The following is a 9386-nucleotide window of genomic DNA, read 5'->3' on the forward strand; positions in this document are numbered from 1 at the left end:
AAAAAAAAAAAAAAAACTTTCACAACTGGACCAATAAGGAACATAATGATAAATGGAGAAAAGATTGACATTGTCAGGATTTCATTTTACTTGAATCTACAATCAATGCCCATGGAAACAGCAGTCAAGAAATCAGGGACTGTGAAGCTGGCACAGGACCAGGCAGTGTTTGGTTTTGTTGTACATAGGGTCTCTATGAGTCAGAGCTGACTCAGTGACACCTAACAACAACATGACAAGGATTGTGATGATGATGCAGGGAGGTGTTTTGCTCTGTTGTCCATAAGGTCAGTATGAGACAGAACTGAGTCGAGGGCACATAACAACAGCACTAACAAAGTTGCATTTATTCACCCTACCTGAGAATACAAATATATACAATAGGTGATAGCCCTCCAAACCAAAATTAAAAATGACTACTGCACACCAAACATCAGCATTCGGAATTGAAAAGATACACAATCTGAATAGAAACATCTGCTCTTGAACAATTCCTTATCTCATCAAGATTATCTTCTATTTAGCCAATTTGTAACAAAAGCCAGCAAATGGATCAGGATAATGCCATGGTACCTAGTGTTTAGGAGGATCAAGGAAAATTGTCTGAGCAATCATGCAAAGCAACACTTGCTTTCTTTTATCATAACAGCATGTGAGGCACCAATGTCCAAAGGCTACAAATTACCCTAGAGGGTATATGAACCCCCAAACCCTTAGTTCAGGTCATAAATGTATCAGAATCAAGACTTCTTAAAAACAACTTCTAAATATGGATCTTAAATATATTTGTGTCATCCATTGTGCCTATAGGCTTCAGTACTATCCAGCTAAAGTAGCAATTATTGCTGATTTACCTGCTATTTTCTAATCATTAGAGTAGCATAAAAGGACAGAGGTGAGGTTCCCATGGGAACCATATGCTGGTATTTCTTGCCTTTCATAAAGTAAAACTCCATCAGACTTGCATTATCAGCACTTAGCTATTCATCCACACAAGTGTAGGTGGATACCAATGTGATGTGAAAATGATAAAACTGACCCAGCAGCAATTGGGCATGACCTCTATGTTGTTTTTTGAGTTGTAAAAAGGAGATAAATTGAGTCATCTGTACTCTCTCACTCAGGCTGCTTAGCTACCAACCCATCCATTGTTTTTACAAGGAGATTAGCTAGGTTAAGGTCAGAAACTGGCTGAGTCCTTCAAACATTTTGTTGTCTGAATCTTACCATGAAAGACACAAGATAAATCTTGCAAACTAGACTAAAAGTTTGTGTCCTTATTCTATTTCTGCATGTATACTGTTGTTATTAGGTGATGTCGAGTCAACTCTGACTCATAGTGACTCAATGTACAACAGAACAAAACGGTGCCTAGTCCTGGACCATCTTCACAATCCTTGCTATACTTGAGCCCATCATTGCAGCCACTGTATCAATCCATCTTGTTGAGGGTCTTCCCCTTCTTCGCTGACCCTCTACTTTACCAAGCATGATATCCTTCTCCGGGGAATGACCTCTTCTGACAATGTGACCAAAGTAGGTGAGACAAACTCTGGACATTCTCACTTCCAAGGAGCATTTTGGCTGCACTTCCTCCAGGACAGATCTGTTTGTTCTTCTGGCAGTCCATGTTATTTTCAGTATCCTTTGCCAACACCCAACTCAAAGGTATCAACTCTTTATCAGTCTTCCTTACTCATTGTCCATCTTTCACATGCATATGAGGTTACTGAAAGTACCATGGCTAGGGTCAGGCACAGCTTAATCTTTAAAATGACATCTTTGCTTCTTAGCATTTTAAAGAAGTCTTTTGCAGCAGATTTGCCCAGTGCAATATGATGTCTGATTTCCTGACTATTTTCAAGGATGCTGACTTTGAATACAAGTAAAATGAAATCCTTGACAACTTCAATCTTTTCTCCATTTATCATGATGTTACTTATTGGTCCAGTTGTGAGGATTTTTGTGTTCTTTATATCGAGGTGTAATCCATAGTGAAGGCTGTAGTCTTTAATCTTCATCACTAAATGCTTCAAGCCATCTTTACTTTCAGCAAGCGAGGTTGTGTCATCTGCATATTGCAGGTTGTTAATGGTTCTTCCTTAAATCCTGATGCCACATTCTTATTCATATAGTCCAGCTTCTTGATTATTTGCTCAGCATACTGATTGCATAAGTATGGTGAAAAGATACAACCTTGACACACGCCCTTCCTGATTTTGAAACAAGCACTATCCCCTTGTTCTATTCGAATGACTGCCTCTAGGTCTGTGTATAGGTTCCTCAAGAGTACAGTTAAATGTTCTAGAATTCCAATTCTTTGCAACGTTAGCCATAATTTGTTATGGTCCACACAGTTGAATGTCTTTGCATAGTCAATAAAACACGGATAGACATCTTTCATGTATTCTTTGCTTTCAGCTTAGATCCATTTGACAGCTGCAATGATATCCTTCATTCCACATCCTTTTCTGAATCTAGCTTGCGTTTCTGAAAGCTCCCTGTCAGTATACTGCTGCAACCATTTTCTAATTAACTTCAGCAAAATTTTATTTGCTTGTGATTTTAATGATATTGTTCAATAATTTCCACATTCTGTAGGATCGCCTTTCTTTGAAATGGGCACAAATATTGATCTCTTCCAGTCAGTTGACCAGGTAGCTGTCTTCCAATTTTTTTTGGCCTAAAAGAGTAAGGGCTTCCAGAGCTGAATTCATTCACTGAAGCATCTCAATAGGTATTTCATCAATTCCTGGAGCTTTGTTTTTCACCAATTCCTTCCATGTAGCTTAGACTTCTTCCTTCAGTACCATTGGTTCTTGATCATACCTCCTGAAATATTTGGACATCAAGTAATTCTTTTTGATACAGTGAGTCTGTGCATTTCTTCCATCTTCTTTTGATGCTTCCTGCTTCAGTCAATCATTTTCCCATAGGATCCTTCAACATTGCAACTCACGTCTTGAATTTTTTCTTCAGTTCTTTCAGCTTGAGAAATGCTGAGGATGTTCTTCCCTTTTGGTTTTCTAATTTCAGGTCTTTGCACGTTTCATTATAATACTTTACTTTGTCTTCTTGAGTTGCCCTTTGAAATCTTCTGTTCAGCTCTATTATTTAATCATTTCTTCCATTTGCTTTAGCTACACTATGTTCAAGAGCAAGTTTCAGAGTCTCTTCTCACATCCATTTTGGTCTTTTCTTCCACTCCCAACCTTTTAATGATTGTTTATTTCATGTTTGATGGTCTTGATACCATCTAAAAACTCATCTGGTCTTTAGTCTTTAATGTTCAATCAAATCTATTCTTCAGATGGTCTCTAGATTCAGGTGGGATATAACCAAGGTCACATTTTGGCTCTTGTGGACTTATTTTAATTTTATTCAGCTTCAAGTTGAACTTGCATAGGAGCAATTAATGGTTTGTTCCACAGTCAACTTCCTAGCTTTGTTTTGACTGATGATATTGAGCTTCTCCTTTGCCTCTTTCCACAGATGTAATTAATCTGATTCCAGTGTACTCCATCTGGCGAGGTCCATGTGTATAGCCACCATTTATGTTGTTGAAAAAAAGGTATTTGCAATGAATACATCATTGGTCTTGCAAAATTTTATCATGCAATCTCTGACATCATTTCTATTACCAAGGCTATATTTTCCAACTACTAAATGTTGTTGCTGTTGTTATGTGCCGTCAAGTTGGCCCCGACTCATAGCAACCCCTCCTTGGCTTTCCAAGGCAGTATCACTACAGAAGTAGGATTTCCCAACCTTCCTTCCAAGGAGTGGCTGGTGGGTTTGAACCACCAGCCGTCCAGTTAGCAGTAAAGTGCCTTAGGCACTATGCTACCAGAGCTCCAAATAGGACCTACCAAATAGGTGATTCTTTATTTTCTCCAACTTTTGCATTCCAATCACCAATAATTATCAATATATTCTGATTGCATGTGTGGTCAATTTCAGACTGCAGAAGTTGGTAAAAATCTTCAATTTCTTCAACTTTAGTTTTAGTGGTTGGTGCATGAATTTGAATAATAATGGTATTATCTGATTTTCCTTGTAAGTGTATGGCTATTATCCCATTGCTGACAGCATTGTATTTCATGATAGATCTTGAAATGTTCTTTTTGATGATGAATGCAACTCCATTCCTCCTCAATTTGTCATTCCTGGTGTAGTGTACCGTATGATTGTCTGATTCAAAATGGCCAATAACAGTGCATTTCAACTCACTAATGGCTAGGATATCTGATCTTTATGTGTTCCATTTCATTTTTGACAACATCCAATTTTCCTAGATTCATAATTTTTACATTCCACCTTCCAATTATTAAGAGATGCTTTCAGCTGTTTCTTTCCATTTTGAGTCATGCCCCATCAGTAAATGAAGGTTCCAAAAGCTTTATTCTATCCCCATCATTAATGTGGACTCCACTTTGGGTAGTCAGCACATCCTAGTCATATTTTGAGTGCCTTCTAACCTGAGGGCCTCATCTTCCAGCACTATATCAGACAATATTTCACAGTCATTCATTAAGTTTTTGAGTAATATATCAGTGTTTCAGTGCAATTCATAAAATTTTCACTGGTCAGTTTTTTCAGTAGTGGATGGTCCCATCCTTCTTCCATATATACCTTGTTGTTGTTGTTATGTGCCATCGAGTCGGACCCGACTCATAGCGACCTCTCCTTGGATTTGCGAGGCGGTATCACTACAGAAGTAGATTGCGCAAACTTCTTTCCGAGGAGTGGCTGGTGGGTTTGAATCACCAGCCTTCTGGTTAGCTGTCAAGTGCCTTAGGCACTATGCTACCAGAGCTGCTATGTATACCTTAGCACTGGGGGGTGGGGGGGAGAATGTCAATCCAAATGAAATTAGGGAGGAGAATAGTAAATATGGGGAGGGTTGATTTTTAAAAATGCCAATGAGAAATTTCTTTGTAAAATAATATTTTCTAAAGCAGTAAGAAACCTGGCATAATTTACATTAATTCATATGGTTAGGATTTATCCCTTGTGGTGGCCATGAAAATGCAGTGCTCAGATTTCCTGCAACAAGAGCAAAACTGACTGATTGTCCCAGCTGTTGCCCCTCAACTCTATTTCCATGTTTGTATTGAATTCATGCTTCCTATGAACTGGCTTTAGCCAATGACTGAGCACAGTGAGAGTACAAAATCAGGTCTATTCCTCCACGAAGCAGGATTCTTCCAATGGACAATTTTAGCTCAGCAACTCCATATATGCCTGGCCAAAACTTTCTTGAACTGTGCTACAATCTTCCTACCCAATCCTCCTTCTTTTCCTCTCTCCTTCACAGGTATTGGAACTGCATTATGGGCTGAAGGCTATCTAAGTCTCATCCGGCTCTCAGCCATTGATCCTTCAAAGGCATTTATTCTAATAATCTATTACACATCTAATAACCTCTTGATGTTTTCTAAGAGGACCCTAGCACAAGTAGTGCTGAATAGGTCCAATAAAATAGGCAGTAAGATGGGATTTAGAGAATGACTCACTCATCACCAAGTGGGCAAAGAGGGTGCTATTCTGAATGTTATGTGGGATATAGATAGTCCTTGGCACAAGGTTGCCCAACTGATAAATTTCACTGGTGGTTACTTATAGAGATGTCTTAGTAAAGGGGAATGTCTTTGCAGAACAGTGATTCAGGCATTTGAAAGATTTGGGAAGGATATGCCTACACGGACAATAGAGAGGAGTGGTTATTGCTATATTGTGTGGATGACTTGCAGACATATAATGAGAAATAGAGGGCTGTTAATAAAATGTTAAAGGCCAAGTATGAGAGCCACAGAATCTCTTTGGCAGATTACATACAGGCCCTTATTTCCAACAGTGAAAAAGTAAACACAGCTAATGTGCAGACAAAGGATCTTAGAGCCACTAAGCTCCAGAAATAAAGAAACGCATGTTTGTTTTACTGGTTTGGAAAACCTAGGACCTTAAAATGCAGCATGGAGATATTTGGATGGATTACTCTGTGACTCTTTACTCTGAACTTGGCTACCTGCTGTATAAACACACACACACACACACACACACACCATTGCTGTGAAGTTGTTTTCAGTTAACTAGGGTTGAATCACAGTGTGATCCACCTGGAGACATTCTGAGCCTGCAAAGAAAGGAAAGAGTTGATATACAAAAAGGATTATCTAGAAACTACGTATCTCATAAGGCGCTCTGGTGGCACCGTGGTTAAAGCATTTGGCTGCTAACAAAAAGCTCTGCAGTTCAAATCCACTAGCTCTTCTATGGGAGAAAGATGAGGCAGGAGAAAGATGAGGCAGTCTGCTTTAGTAGAGATTTACAGGCTTGGAAACACTGTGAGGCAGTTCTACTCTGTCCTGTAGGGGCTCTATGAGTCAGAATTGACTTGATGGTAGTCAATTTTGTTCTTGTTGTTGTTGGACCTATTTCATAGGCTGTTGAGGTGATTAACATGGGAACACCCATACAAAGATGTCAGATGTGCAATATGCTCTTCTTGCCTTCTCTGGCTCCCTCTCCTTTACCCATCATGGGCATTTTCTCTAACATACCCTTAAACGTCTAGTCCTGTCTTCTTGTCTCTTTCTGAAGGACCTGAACTAAGGTATCTCTCAAAGACTAGAGAATAGACTTGTTCCTAAAACTGTTGCCAATGTTGTTCCTCATTGTAAGGAGTAAATAGTGAAAAAAAAAAAAAAAAAAGAAAGAAAATGGACACATTTCTTCTCAGCTTCTCTTATCAAGCGATGAAGTCTACTTTCCCACTTCTTTGATCTGGCTGGCTTGTGACTTTCTTTGGCCAACGGAGTACAGCAGAAATGATGTTTTAAGAATTGTGAGACTGAGTCTTAAGAGACATTGCAAGTTTCTTCTTTCACACTTCATTTCCAAGCCCCTGCCACCAAAAAAAGAACATGCCTGACATAGGCTTCTGGATGGTGAGAGACCCCATAGAGCAGGGATGAGCCATCTTATTTTTGTCAGAGTGGGATTAGCAGTCTCTGCCAATCTAGCAACTGAGTGCAGACACATGAGTGATCCCAGCTAAATTCAATCTAGCCCAGATCATTAGAACTTCTCAGCTAAATCTAGACCAAACTGTCAATCCACAGAACCATGAACAAATGAGTATTTGTTTTAAGCCACTGTCTCGTTGGGGAGTGCTATGCAACAAAAGCTGATACAAGTATAGTTCAGCCCTACAGTCAAAAAGACTTATATTCAAAGCTGGACATGTGTTTCACTAGACTGTAGCTTAATACTTCTTTGCCTCATTATAAGATGGGACTAACAATAGCATTATCTCATCGTAAGGAATAATTGTGATAATGTAGGTAAGGATTTGGAAAATTACCTACTAGATAGAAAGTACTCTAAAATTAAGCATTATTACTTTTAATATAATTATTAGACAGTAATGTTTGTTGAAATTAAAATAGATGATTATGAATATTTTTATAAATGATGTGAAATAATTTGAAGTTATTATTGTTATTATCATTATCACACTTCTGCCAGGGTTCTTCCTCTAAGGCACTGACTTGTCCTCTCCCCTTGCATAGTATCACCTGTTTCCTCTGTCCTCTTTAGAAATTTCTCTACATGGGCCTGATCTATCTAAGTGGGTACCATTCTCTAAAAAAATGCAATATATTAGAATTTTTTGTGATAGTGGAAATCTTTTATATTTGTACTGTACAATATGATAGACACTAGGCAGATGTGGCTGTTGGAGTTAAATTTAAATTATTTAAAACTAAATTAATTTAAATATTCAGTTCCTCAGTTACATTCAACAAGTGCATGTGGCCAGTGGCTACCACATAGAACAGTGCAAAAACATGTCCATCACTACAGAAAATTGTATTCTAGACATTTCCTACCATCTCTGTTGGTGGAGATTTGCCAAATTCATATTCTCTTCCTTCAGGATCCAACCGATAATGTGCCTCATGCCCAAATATGAATGAGTACTGATGAATTCCCCAGTGAATTTTCAGTTAATAAGTATTAAGTTCTGGTAGCACAGTGCCTAAGGCACTTGACTGCTAACCAGAAGGCTGGCAGTTCAAACCCACCAGCCACTCCTCGGAAGGAAGGTTGGGCAATCCTACTTCCGTAGTGATACTGCCTTGGAAACCCAAGGAGGGGTCGCTATGAGTCGGGGCCGACTCGATGGCAAATAACAACAACAACAACAAGTATTAAGTAAATATGCCTTCCATTTTTTAAAAAATCACAAAACACTGTATTAAAATATATAAACAGTTTTTCTTTGTTATTGAATTTAGCAGAGTTTTTCTTTTTTCTTTTTACTTTTTATTGTGACTTGGGTGAAAGTTTGCCCAGCAAATTGGTTTTCCATTCAACAATATACACACATTTTGTTTCATGACATTAACTGCTATCTTCACAAAGTAACATCACTCTTCCTACTTCTTCCTTGTGTTTCCCCACTTCTATTCATCCTTCTTTCTTATCCCTTCCTTCCTTCTGAGATTTATCCTTGGGCAAATGCTGCCCTTTTGAACTCATGTGGTTGATTGTTGTTATTCTTGTTCATCTCAAAGATGTTGTGTTTTTGTTCACTTTATAGGCATGACTATTATTCTCCTGAAAGATAAGCCATGGAGGTGAGTTCATTTCCAGGCCTGAAGGGTGATGAAAGGCCATAGTCTGGTGGTTCCATCAGTCTCTATCCAAGCAGCAACCTGGTCTTTTTATTATTTTGAGTTGTGTTTCACATTTTCCCTCCCCCCCACTCTGTCCAAGGCCTTCTATTGTGATCCCTTTCAGAGTGGTTGACAGTGATAGCTCAGCATAATCTAGTTTGTCTGGTCTCAGGGTCCTGAAGGCTAAGGTTTCCATGGTCCATTAGTCTTTTGGACTAATTATTTCCATGTATCTTTGATTTTTTTCATTCTTCTTTGTTCCAGAAAAGGAGACTAGTAGTTGAACCTTAGATGGCTGCTCACAAGCTTTGAAGATCTCTGTCACTACTCGCCGAAGTAGGATATAGATCATTGTCTTTGTAGACTACATTATGAAAATTGACCTTAATGTCCTCTGAAGCTATAGTCCTGAGCCCTCAGGCCCAGTAACTCATTCCCTCAAAGTATTTACTTATGGTTAAGACATTTTCATAAATTTTCCCCCTGTATTTTCTATATATTCATGGATATATTTGTAGCTCTGGTGGCATAATGTCTAAGGCATTTGACTGCTAACCAGAAGGCTGGTGGTTCAAACCCACCAGCCACTCCTCAGAATGAAGATTGGGCAATCTGCTTCTGTTGAGATACCACCTCAGAAACCCAAGGAGAGGTCGCTGTGAGTCAGGTCTGACTCAACAGCACATAACAATAACAACAACA

This window comes from Orycteropus afer, unplaced genomic scaffold (assembly GCF_000298275.1).
Source record: "Orycteropus afer afer isolate SDZICR_OR568_19922 unplaced genomic scaffold, OryAfe1.0 scaffold00327, whole genome shotgun sequence".
Classification (NCBI taxonomy): Eukaryota; Metazoa; Chordata; class Mammalia; order Tubulidentata; family Orycteropodidae; genus Orycteropus; species Orycteropus afer.